The 12,351-nt window shown below is 42.0% G+C and overlaps 1 pseudogene; it reads right to left on the bottom strand.

The window, feature by feature from the left end:
- Positions 1-2,832: 2,832 nt before the first annotated feature.
- Positions 2,833-9,901, bottom strand: LOC125104448 (cAMP-regulated phosphoprotein 19-like; annotated as a pseudogene).
- Between the last annotated feature and the right edge of the window lie 2,450 nt (positions 9,902-12,351).

Raw genomic sequence — 12,351 nt, 5'->3', positions numbered from 1 at the left:
ATAGAACTGAGAGTCCAGAAATAAACCCATACATTTGTGGTCAATTGTTTTTCTACAAAATGACCAAGACAATTCAATGAAAAGAGAATAGCCTTTTCAACAAATGATGCTGGGACATCTGGATATCCATATGCAAAAGAATCAGTTTGAACCCTTCCTTCACACAATACACAAAAATTAACTCAAAGTGGATTATAGATTTATATGTAAAATCTAAAGCTATAAAACTCCTAGGAGGGAAAAGGAGTCTAAATATTTGTAACTTTGGATTAGGCAATAGTTTCTTTTAATTTTTTTTTTTTTTTTTAAATCAGAGAGAGAGAGAGAGTGAGTGAGCACAAGCAAGGGGAGAGGCAGGCAGAGGGAGAAGCAGGCTCCTCGCTGAGAAAGGTGCCTGGTGTGGGACTGGATCCCAAGACTCTGGATCATGACCTGAGCCAAAGGCAGATGCTTAACCGACAAAGCCACCCAGGCACCCCAGGCAATAATTTCTTAGCTATCACACCAAAAACACAAGCAAAAAAAAAAAAAAAAAAAGAAAAGAAAGAAAGAAAGAAAAAGAAAAATAAATTAGAATTCATCAAAATTAAATGAAAAAAACTGACAATACCACATGTTGGTGAGGATTAGCAGTAACTTCTCATACTCTCCTAATGGAGGTATAAAATGGTATAAGCTCTTTGGAAAACCGGCAGTTTCTTATCAACTTATACATATATCTCTCCCATAACCCAGAAATTCTACTGTTAGGTATTTACCTAAAAGAAATTATGGATTATCTATGAATGTTAACAAAATTCTTTTTGTGGAGAATGTTGTCAATCAGTAGCCCCAGTGCATGGAAAGCCCTCAGGGAGACGACAGCAAGGAAAGTTCTCATGCTATATGGGGGAAGAGTTAAACTAAGGATCCCTCCTTGGAAATTTTTGTCTTTAACAACTTAACTACCAAGATAGGTGAGTAAGCTTAAAAAAAGTGGGGGGGCAAACTGATATTTATTGAGCACTTAATATACGATGGACACTATGTTACATGGTATGGTTAATCTCATTTAGGTTCCACTGGAACCCTAGTAGTGAATATTACAGTGATGTTGCCTTCATTTTACAAATGGAGTATCCAAAGAGAGTTTGCCCATGGTCACCCAGGTAAATTCATAATTATACATATCATGGCTTAAAGAAGTGAATCTGTCTCATTTATTTTGGGTTACCAATATCTAGCACAAATTGATTACATAAATGACTGAATGAATGATCTAATGAATGGTAGAATCACTTGACTGATCTCAGAGAATACACACCAGTGGCTCTACGCTAACTCTAACAGCCCTCTTTTTAAGACCCAAATGTATAATTCAAGGTTTTCTTTTGTTTTACATATAGACACTATAGAGATTTAGCGTTGACAAACCAGTGAACTTTATCTTTCAAAATTCTAAATGTTAGCAAGACCCTTGAAATTAAGTTACTGAAAATAAACAAAATGGGGGCACCTGTATGGCTAAGTTGTTAAGCGTCTGCCTTTGGTTCAGGTCATGATCCCAGGGTCCTGGGATTGAGCCCTACATCGAGCTCCCTGCTCAGCGGGAAGCCTGATTCTCCCTCTCCCATTCCCCCTTGCTTGTGTTCCATTTCTTGCTTTGTCTCTGTCAAATAAATAAATACAATCTTTCAGTAATTAATTAGTTAATTTTTAAAAATCTTAGTAAGTTCTAGAGACCGACTCTACAACATTATACCTGCAGTCAACAATAATATATCAACACTTAAAAATTTGGTAGGAGGGTAAATCTTATGTTAACTGTTCTTTCCACAGTAAAATAAAATACAAGAAAATTAATCGTCAAAAGGATTATTTTGTGTGCAAAACTACTGTATTTACAAAAATGGCACAAAACTGAATTCAACAGTCAATGCACATGCGTACTTCCTTCACATCTTCAACAAAAGATATTCTGACACTATGGAATGGAATAAGAATACGGGCCTCAAAGGCAGCTTTAGTTAAGCACGAGAGTCATGTAAGTTATAGCAGAATGAGCATATGTTGCCCAAGTAAAATTCTAATGTTAAAGTTGAAACACATTTAGGGCCATTCAAGTTCAAGCACAAAGAAACAAATCTATCAGAGCCCCATCTATTTTTGTTGGAAGAATGTGACCTTCCTTCCATCTGGTTGTCTTAAATTTCTGTTTTGCCAAATCCAAAAGGAAAATACAGAAGAAATCAATACAATAGAGGTTATATTAAAAAAGAGTAACATACAAAGCTATAATTAAGATGAATTAAAGAAAGCCAAAAGATTACAATTTTAAAACTTGCTTTTAACTTGTTCAATCAGTCCTACACTAGGAGTTAGGTAATATATACAATCATTTTCAAGTAGATTACTTTATGTTGCTCTAACATGTTCTCTTTTTTTTTTTAATTTTTTTTTATTTATTTATTTGACAGAGAGAGATCACAAGTAGACAGAGAGGCAGGCAGAGAGAGAGACAGAGAGAGAGAGAGGGAAGCAGGCTCCCTGCTGAGCAGAGAGCCCGATGCGGGACTCGATCCCAGGACCCTGAGATCATGACCTGAGCCGAAGGCAGCGGCTTAACCCACTGAGCCACCCAGGTGCCCCCAACATGTTCTCTTTATCAGTGCCCTGTTAAAACTAATCAAAACTCTGCACACGTATATTCCTTTACAATAGCAGCACACACTACTGCTACCTGCAAAGCTGTCATTCTCAAATGACTTAGTAAGTGAAAGGAAATAAAAAGCAGAGAAGTAACATATTAAGGAGAAATAATGGGAATTAGAAGATTCATGCAGTTCAGCTATTTTAATCAGCCAGCCACTTGCTAGCCACAAGGGACTGTTCCTGCTGAGGAAGGTCCTATGGAGTGGGAATGTGGTCACCAGTGACTTCTGTCTTATCTAGAACTACAGTAGGAAGCTGTTTGTTCTTCATTTTTGTTGTTGTTGTTGTTGTTGTTGTTGTGTGCGTGTGTGTTTAGGTAGGCTCCATGCCCAGTGTGGGACTTGAACTCAAAACCTTGATTCATTTTTGCTTTAACCATGTTATAATCCCCAGAATCAAGATATTTTTTCCCTTTTTGCAATTGTTTCCTTAAGAAACCTGAACCTTGATGCTTTTGTCTCAGATGAGGACACCTTGTTTTTAATGTTGCTTCTTCAGCTTTCTCTACACTAGTTACTGTATCTTCTATTTCCCTCTGTTCCTCTGTGGAGGCTGCCTCTGGGACTGCACAGACATACTGCTCACGTCTTAACCTGGCTTCTCCTTGCTGAAAGGATTCAATCAAGTATCAGGCTTAGTCAAGAACCCCAAGTCCAGGACTCCAAAGTGTGGGGTGGATACCTTGTTACAATCACAAGACACTGAATTTGGAGATTTAAATCCCACACAACCTTGGTCAAAAAAAAAGCAAAGGAAGGAAATCTAACAACACAAAAAGAAACATGAATCAGACTTGGTCAGCTCTGTTATGACGTTAACACATGAGAGTGGAATGATTCCATTCACAGACTTCCCCTTTTCTAACAATATTAAGGAACAGTGAATTTCTTCACCACAAGTCAGTGTAAGATCCTGACCCTCATATATAACACAGTACAAATACACTCGGCTCTCTTTTGACAAAAGGAAGAGAGGGAGTAGTCAGAACCACTGTAGCTTTGAAGGTGCAAAATAGTCCATTCATGTTCATGTTCAATACTTGCCCCTTGAAAAAAACCAAACCGTGACCAGAAGTGAAGAGAGGTAATCCTATCACAATCTTTCTCTCCTCCCCACCCCTCATCCTTACACTTTGGGGTCACTTCGATATGTGTCTTCCTAGTTTGGTGTGCACATATACCTGCACACAATATATTTATGCTTAGGTATTTTCTTAACCATAACATGCTGCCATCTGCCTTTTCTACTTAAGATCTGTATAGGTGAACCTCGTTTTTTTTTTTTTTTTTTCCTATTGGCTGCCAAGTATTACCTATAACTACTTAAAAATCACTCATTGAGGGGACACTTTTCATTCTATTTCATTTCTTTTTTTCTACTTTTAAATGACTTTTTTAATTTATAGAAGTAAAAGTTACCCATATTTTTAAAAATTCAGACTGTATTGGGGCACCTGGGTGGCTGTTGGTTAATCATCCAACTCCTAATTTTGGCTCAGGTCATGATCTCAGGGTTGTGACACTGAACCCCACATTGGGCTCCACACTCAGCACAGAATCTGCTTAAGATTCTCTCCCTCTCCCTCTGCCCTCCCCGCCCCCAATCCACTCACATCCTCCCCACCCAAAAAAATTCAAATGGTATAGACATGTCTAAAATGAGAAAGAACAAGTCTCCCTCCTCCCATCACCACCAACCACATCTCTGCCACACCCATTACTCAGGTTCCATCAAGTTTCTGTTTTAACTTCTACTCTCGATTACCACTGAAACTGTATGTGATACATTTACACCCCTTTTGCTTGACTTACCAACTATAGATATTATTTATCAACTCCTCATAATGAAAAATTAGGAATGTCTTGTTTAACTTAGCAAATGCAGGGGTGCCTGGGTGGCTCAGTCTGTTAAACATCTGCCTTTGGCTCAGGTCCTGGGATCAAGTCCTACATTGGGCTCCCCTCTCAGTGGGGGTGCCTGCTTCTCCCTCTGCCTGCTGCTCTGCCTGCTTGTGCTGTCCATTTGTCTGTCTCTCTCTCTCTGGCAAATAAATAAACAAAATCTTAGAAAAAAATAAATAAATTTGTAACACACAGATGAAAAGGAAATATGGCATTTCGCTATCGAACAACTTTAGCCTGCTCTAATAATGACTCATCATTTGTGGTAACACAACTTGGTTACTACAAATAATAGTTTAATTGGGGAATTATACTAGTTTAGTAATAACTTGGATTTAGATACAGATAAACTCCTCCAGAGGCCAGGAATACCTAAGTTCCCGTCAGGGTCCTGCTGCTAGTTAACTCTGTGGCTATAAACACATGACCTCACTTTGCAGGGTCCCAGTTTCCTATCTCTTCAAATAGGAATGATAACTATCTCACAGATCTGAATGAGGATTGAATTAAATAAATCATGCCCTTGAACACGATTTGTAAAATACAGAGGTATCCTCAGCACCTTTCCCTTTAGCCATCTGTGTCCTTCCTGGGGTGGGTGCCAGGCAAACAAGGCAGAAAGTGGGCCGACAGATAAGGCAGCAAGGTCAGGAATCCTCACCGCGCCATGCCTTGCTGCTTCACAGGTTTCAAGCCCTTACAAGATCTAATAGAATGGGGGTGTCAGCAGGAGTGGAACTTGAACCAGCACTTGAGTCAGCAGGGTCTCTCATGTATCCCAGGAATGAGAAGTCCTAAAGCAAAACGAGAAGCTGGAAGTAGGAGAACCAGATGCCTGTTGCCAGTGGCGGTCACAACAGAGGCACCAACCTACTCAGTCTGGAGCAGGATTTAAGTGTCTGACCCAGGACAGGGAGTAGGACGGGAGAAGCCCGTGGATGTCAGAATCAGATGCCTTAGTCTCTGAGACAGAACCCAGAACTAGATCCTGAGGTAGAAGAGCAGAAGGGGAGAATGAGCTCCTAGCTGCAGACAAGAATAGGTCACCGTCTTGGGTGACCCAGTAGTCTTAGGTTGAATTAGCTTTCCACATTGTATTCCTGGTAAGGTAACTTGAACACCAAGGTAACCTGATTTTTAATTTCTTTCTGGAAATTACCGTCATTTTCTTCATATGTTTAATTTTTTAAAGATTTATTTATTTATTTATTTATTTGACAGACAGAGATCACAAGTAGGCAAAGAGGCAGGCAGAGAGAGAGGGGGAAGCAGGCTCCCTGCCGAGTAGAGAGCCCGATGCGGGGCTCGATCCCAAGACCCTGGGATCATGATCTGAGCAGAAGGCAGACAACTGACTGAGCCACCCAGGCGCACCAGACAAAATGGTATCTTTAAAGGGAAAACGTACTAAATTAATTTACTTAATTTCTGAGGAAGTAAATCACATGTAGGTAAAAGAGAACTGCTTAATACTACCTACCTGAGCACCTTAAGAAAACCTTGGACAGGGGTGCCTGGGTAGCTTAGTGGGTTAAAGCCTCTGCCTTTGGCTCAGGTCATGATCCCAGGGTCCTGGAATCGAGCCTCGCATGGGGTTCTCTGCTTAGCAGGGAGCCTGCTTTCTCTTCTCTCTGCCTGCTTGTGATCTCTGTCAAATAAATAAAATCTTTTAAAAAAGAAAAGAAAACCTTGGACAGATTTCCAAAGGAAAGCCTGAAATAAAAGTCCCGGAAAACTGGAATGTTTTGTGAGGCAATGAGGAACTAAGCTCAGAAACAAAAACAATGGGTGGAGCCTCCTGATTCCAGCCAGGGGAGGGAACTACAGGGCCCGAGTGACAGATACTGGAAAGGCCTCTGATGTATGGCGGGCATAGTAGTCACATTTCTAATTCTGGATTTCTCAAAGGAAACAGTGTGGTCTTCCTCAGGAAGGTGGAGTCCTGTGCACTGAGGGGATCTGACGTAGAGGCATCAGACAACTGTGGGGTTGACATCCATGAGAGGAAGTGGGGAAGGGGCCCATTAATCTAATAGTAACCAAAGCAAGCCAGGTGCCAGTCACATTATCTCATTTATATCACCACAACCCACTGATGGTAACTGTTGTCTTCATTTTACAGAGAAGGAAACTGAAGCTCAAGGAGATCTTATAATTCAAGTTCTCTCTGCTAGTAAGGGAAGGGGCCTGTTATGAAGAACAGTGCCCGCCTAATAAGCTAAGGTCTGCTGTGGCTCTGGTTCCTCTATTCAACAGATGCTTACTAAGCACCTACTATGTGCCAGGCACAGAGTCAGGTGCAGGAGATAAGACCCCCCCCCCCCGCCCAAGTCTCATGGAGCAGAGTCTAATAAGAGAGTTGGAAGCAGCCACTAGTCAAATAGTGCCACTAATGAAGATAAAATTACAAAGTGAGACATGAAGACACGTCATAGATGTGTCTAGACTTGGGATGGGATGGGTGCCATGGGGAAGAGTGGTTCTAGACTTCATCTAGAACTAATGAGGTAAAGGAGTGGTGAAGAAAAGCATTCCATTTAAGACTATTGCCTATCATAACTATGGTCCAAGCCCCCAAACAATGCAACTTCAGTGTGGCTACAGCTCAGAGGGGCTGAACTGAGGGTGTGGGGAAGTGTGGGCATGCAATCAGATTTCCATTCTGTAAAGTCCAAGGTATTTAAACAAAAGCCACTGGCACACTTGGGCAGCCCCAAACAGACCACTCTAGTGGGTTCTGGGACCCCAGCTACATTCCACCTGTATGAAGACAGTTGGAATGTCCAAACGTTGCTGCCTTAATAGTACCTTGGGAAGCAGAGATTGATGGACCCAAGTAAAGAGACTGACTCCTCAAGCATCTTTGCTAGCAAGGGGCTCTCTAAGATATGTATATGTGATCAGGAGGAGGCAGTGAGCAGTAAAATCTCTAACAACACTTCTATCTAGTGATGGGTTAGATCAGGGTCAACAAACTACAGCCCACAAGCCAAATCCAGCCTGTGCCTATTTCTGGACAAACCTGGAGCTAAGAATGGTTTCTATATTTTTAAACGATTTTATTTTTAAAGGAAAAGACAACCAATATTTTATGACATGTGAAAAGCGTATGAAATTCACATTTCAGCACCTATAATTAAAGTCATACTCATTCATTTGTTATCATCTGTGGCTGCTTTCACAAGAGCAGAGTTGAACAAATGTGACCAGCACCAAGGTGTGCTGCAAAGCTGAAATTATTTATTATCTGGTCCTTTATAGAAGAAGTTTGCCAATCCCTGGGCTAGTCAGAAGAGCCTGTAAATCTGACCATGTGGTCAGACAACTGACAAATGAGCTTTAGTGGGAACAAGTGCAAAGTAATGCACTTTGGGATAAAAATATCCTAACTATTTATAAAATGAAGACAGGGCTCTGAGCTATGAGGTCACAACTCAGAAGTCAGCACAACTGGGAGGACTAAAGGCAGCAACAGTAATATTAAGTGAACTTCCTGCCCTAGATGATAAAAATCAACACAATGGCTCGAGTTGGTTATCTGAAGACTTCACCAGATGGGGGCCTGGGGAATGATTTCAGGAAGACTAAACTGAAATTCAACTAAGAAGAAAGCTTTTTATTTTTCACTTTCACTTAGAAATTACATATAGATATTGATGAGGGAATAGAGGCAAGCCAAGGACAAAGCAGAAGACAGACACCCCACAACTCTGCTCCCACCCCCATATATGTGACATTCCTCAGATACACCTGGCTTCCCTAAACTAAGTAAAGGAAAAACAAATAGTTAATTTATAGAGATCACAATCCTACAAGAGTTGAGTCTTCCTCCGCTTACAAAAGTCTTAGCAATTTACAAGAACAAAGCATCTCTACGAATAAGGAAAGGTAGACACAATTAAATGTCCTTATAAACTGTGGCCCTGACAGATCCTAGGAGCAGGCAGTGTAGTGTTCCTCCAAGAAAGCTTCCAGCTATCTTCACGTTAATGCCTTGCTAGAGGGAAAACAACCTTAACTTGACAAGGGCAAGGCCTCCAGTATCCTGCGGGTTGTCTTTAGCATTTGAAAGTCCTGTTGGACATCTGCCTTTTTCCTTACCTCTTCCAACTCCCAAGTACATAATCAGCCACCCCTCACAACCCCAAGCAGCAGCTTTTTCTGCCCCCGGGTCCTGTCCTCGTGTTTTAATAAAACCACCTTTTGCACCAAAGACATCTCAAGAGTTCTTTCTCCCTCATTGGCTCTGGACCCTACCCCACCAAATCTTACCTCTATCCCCAAACCATATCAGATATCAACAGTCTATATGTAATCTGGGGAAAATTAATAATAAAGAATTAGAATTTGTGCTGTGTATACAGGACTAATCTGGGATGGGTTATCATCTAGACTTTGTCTATTTAATTCTATAGTTCCAGTGCCTACTTTAGTGACTGGCATATGATAAACACTCAATATTTGTGGAAGGCAGACAGGCAGGAAACAAAGAAAGAAGGGAAGGGGGGAGGAGGGAGGAGGGAAAGGAGGAGGGAAACTGGGCAGAATCTATGGGGTTTGAAAGCCAGACAGCATTTAGCCAGATATCAAGAATGAAGAAGAACATCCCAGCAGGGAACCAGGAGCACAAAAGGCCAGGAGAGGTCATGAGGCCTATAAATAATGTCATTAAGATCCGCAGTCACCTTTGTTCTAGCTGTAAGGTAACTTAGTTTCTCATATTCATTGGTTTTGTGAAGAGGACATCCAGGGCAATAAGAGAGTTGTAGCCCCAAGAGAATTAAGTAATCAACCTCACAGTAATTTTGTCAGTCTCTGGGGGCAGTTGGGTATACACTGATTTCCCCAGCCTCATCCTCAGGCATCATTTCCATACCTGCAAAGCTACGAACTGATTTGGGGCTTCCATGGCTCTAACAGGTCCTGGTGTCTTGGGGCCTCTACCTGGCTGTGGCTGGCCTCCCTCTTGGATACCTTTGACCTCTTCCATTTCACTGTGACAGGAATCACACCCAGAGAATTCTGGAGAACAACCAGCCCAGTGTGCTGTTGAGCCCAAAAGGAACAAGGTATCCTTCCCAGGGAAGATACTCTCCCTGCCCAGCAATATCACAGTTACAGAATCTATTCCTGCCACAAGGTACACTCATCCCAGTACACCAAAAGTCGCAGGTCTTGGGAATCCCTTCCATCTCAGGTAAACTGGGACAGTTGGTCACCTGCCAGATGGGTTTCTCATTTACAATGGGCTTCTTGTCCTGCTCTTCCCCAGACTCCACCTGGGCCGGCTCCACTGTTTCTGCTACCATAAGCCCACTGTAAAGTCCATTTTTAGGCAACAGGCTTGAGCGGTGGAAACCTAAGTCAGGTAAAAGGGCCCACAGGGACCACCAGGCTAAATGCAAACAGGCCCATCAGGGGACCCACCTCCAAACAGCCATAAACCCTGGCTGACTTAAGGAGAATTCTATCTGTTCCCACACCTCCTCACCTTCCCCCCCTTAACTACAGCCCCATACCACAGCCCCCCTGGGCAGACAGTCTCTCCTTTGCTGTCCTGCCCATTTGTATTCAATGAACTTCTATCTCCTCTGTTCTGCTATCGGTGAATTCTTTCACAGCCCACACCTCCAGCTTCCACCCAACTGGGTGGCCCCACACCCACCACTCAATATTCAGAGAGCTCCTTCTGGGTCAGGGAAGGGAAGAGCAGGGGCTGGGTGGGTCAGTGGGAACAGGATTAAGATCACAGATCTGGAGACACAGCAGAAGGGGTTCCTAAGGAACCTCAGAGATGGGGGAAACAAAGGCAGAAGGAAATGTAGGTACAATTAAATGTCCTCAGAACCTGCAGCCCATTGACAAATACTTGAGGAAGGGAGAGTACATTGTTCCTCCAGGAGCCTCCCAACTGTTAACGCCTTGCTAGACTGGGAAAACAACTTTAATGTGACAATAGCAAGGCTTCCGGTATCCCTTCAGTCTTCTTTAGCATATGAAAGTCCTTTTGGACACCTCACTTTTACCTCTCCCAATCCCAAAGTATATAATTACAATCTCAGGGTACCAGGCAAGAGCGGCAGCAGCCCCTCCCTCTTTCTGCCAAGGTTTCGGTCCGTGCTTTAGTAAAATCACTTCTAGGGTCCGTGGGTGGCTTGGTTGGCTAAGGGATGGCCTTTGGCTCAGGTAATGATCCCAGAGGATTGAGTTCTGCTCCCGGCTCCCTGCTCAGTGAGGAGTCAGCTTCTCCCTCTGCCCCTCACTGTGCGCATGCTCTCTGTCTCTCTGTCTCTCCGATGAAATCTTTTTTTTTTTAATCTTTTTAAAATTTTTATTTTATTTTATTTGAGAGAAAGACTGTATGTGAGAGAGAGCACAAGCAAGGGGAGCTGCAGAGGGAGAGGGAGAAATAGGCTCTGAGACTGCAAAATCTGAGCAGGCAGCCAGATCTGGGGTGGGGGGGGCTTGATCCCCGACCCCTGAGATCATGACCCCAGCCAAAGGCAGACACTTAACCAACTGAGGCACCAGGCACCCCAATAAAATCACTTCTTTTGCACCAAAGATGTCTCAAGAATAATTTCTTGGAAAAAAAAATTGCTTCTTGGCAGTCGGCTCTAGACCTTACCTACGTTCCAAAACGACATCATCAGCTGCTAGAGAGTTGGTCGTTAAGACTCCTGTCTTTCATCGGTGTCTATGTGTTTCTGTGCATACAAGGAAGATTAGACAGTACTTAGTAGGAAAAACCCTCATCATTTCCAGAGTTTGGAGGTGAGGAAGACCTACTAAAGGGAAGGCTGCCTTAAACCCCATCTGTAAGTGAGCAGAATGAGAGTTAGTAAAATATAAATCACAAAAAGGAGGGTAAAACTTTGTGGGGTCAGTATTAAACAGCTGTAATAATTATAGTAATTTATATCTAATTACCATGTGGCATCGTGATTAGGAGGCATTACTGTGTCATGTAAATCATACACCAAGATCTTTGGGATTAGGGTACTAAAATCTGCTCATCCATGTGTGCTCCCATGGTCAGTTTAAAACCATTAGAGGATCATCTAGGTTGGCTTAGTCATGGGGTTTTTTTGCTTCAGGGAATATAGGGAGTTAAATAGCAGGTGAATTTGCTACATTTGATTCCGGGAGGACCCATATAAGGATAGTTTAAAAAAAATAATGCCATCTTTATTTATAAAGGAGTTCTGGGAAAAACTCAAAAACACTTTGCAGATTTTAATCTAATTAATCCTCACAATAACCCTAGGAGGGAGCTCTTACACAATGGCCTTCATTGTTTAAAGCCACCAGTTGTTAGAGGCCACAGAAGAGTCACTTGTCTGCAGTTGCTTCTCTGTCTTAGTTTTAATTCATAAACGTTATAGTGTTCTTTGAAATAAGTCTTGTATAAATATAAACTGAGTATTAGTCTATTAATCATCTCCCGATCAGTATGAGACAGACTAAGCTCACCACTAAGAATTTCTTAGAAACTATAGACCAGCTTCAAGAAATAAGAATGTTTGAGTGGAATTTAAAGTTATGAATGAACTCTCTATGATTAAAACATTTTTGCACATAAATCCACATGAATTTACAAGGCTTCTGCTCTGAGCACAATGTTAGGTGCCCTGGACACAAAAACAACTTAGGATACAAATGAAGTAATAGTAACAGTAATGCGTGTGGTTGTGATCCAGAGATCTAACAAAGTCATAATATGCCCTTCACAAACCAAGGAGTTTCTGGAGTTTCACTC

This window comes from Lutra lutra, chromosome 7 (assembly GCF_902655055.1).
Source record: "Lutra lutra chromosome 7, mLutLut1.2, whole genome shotgun sequence".
Classification (NCBI taxonomy): domain Eukaryota; kingdom Metazoa; phylum Chordata; class Mammalia; order Carnivora; family Mustelidae; genus Lutra; species Lutra lutra.
The sequence above is the reverse complement of the archived record's forward strand: the minus strand, read 5'-3'. Positions and strand labels throughout refer to the sequence as shown.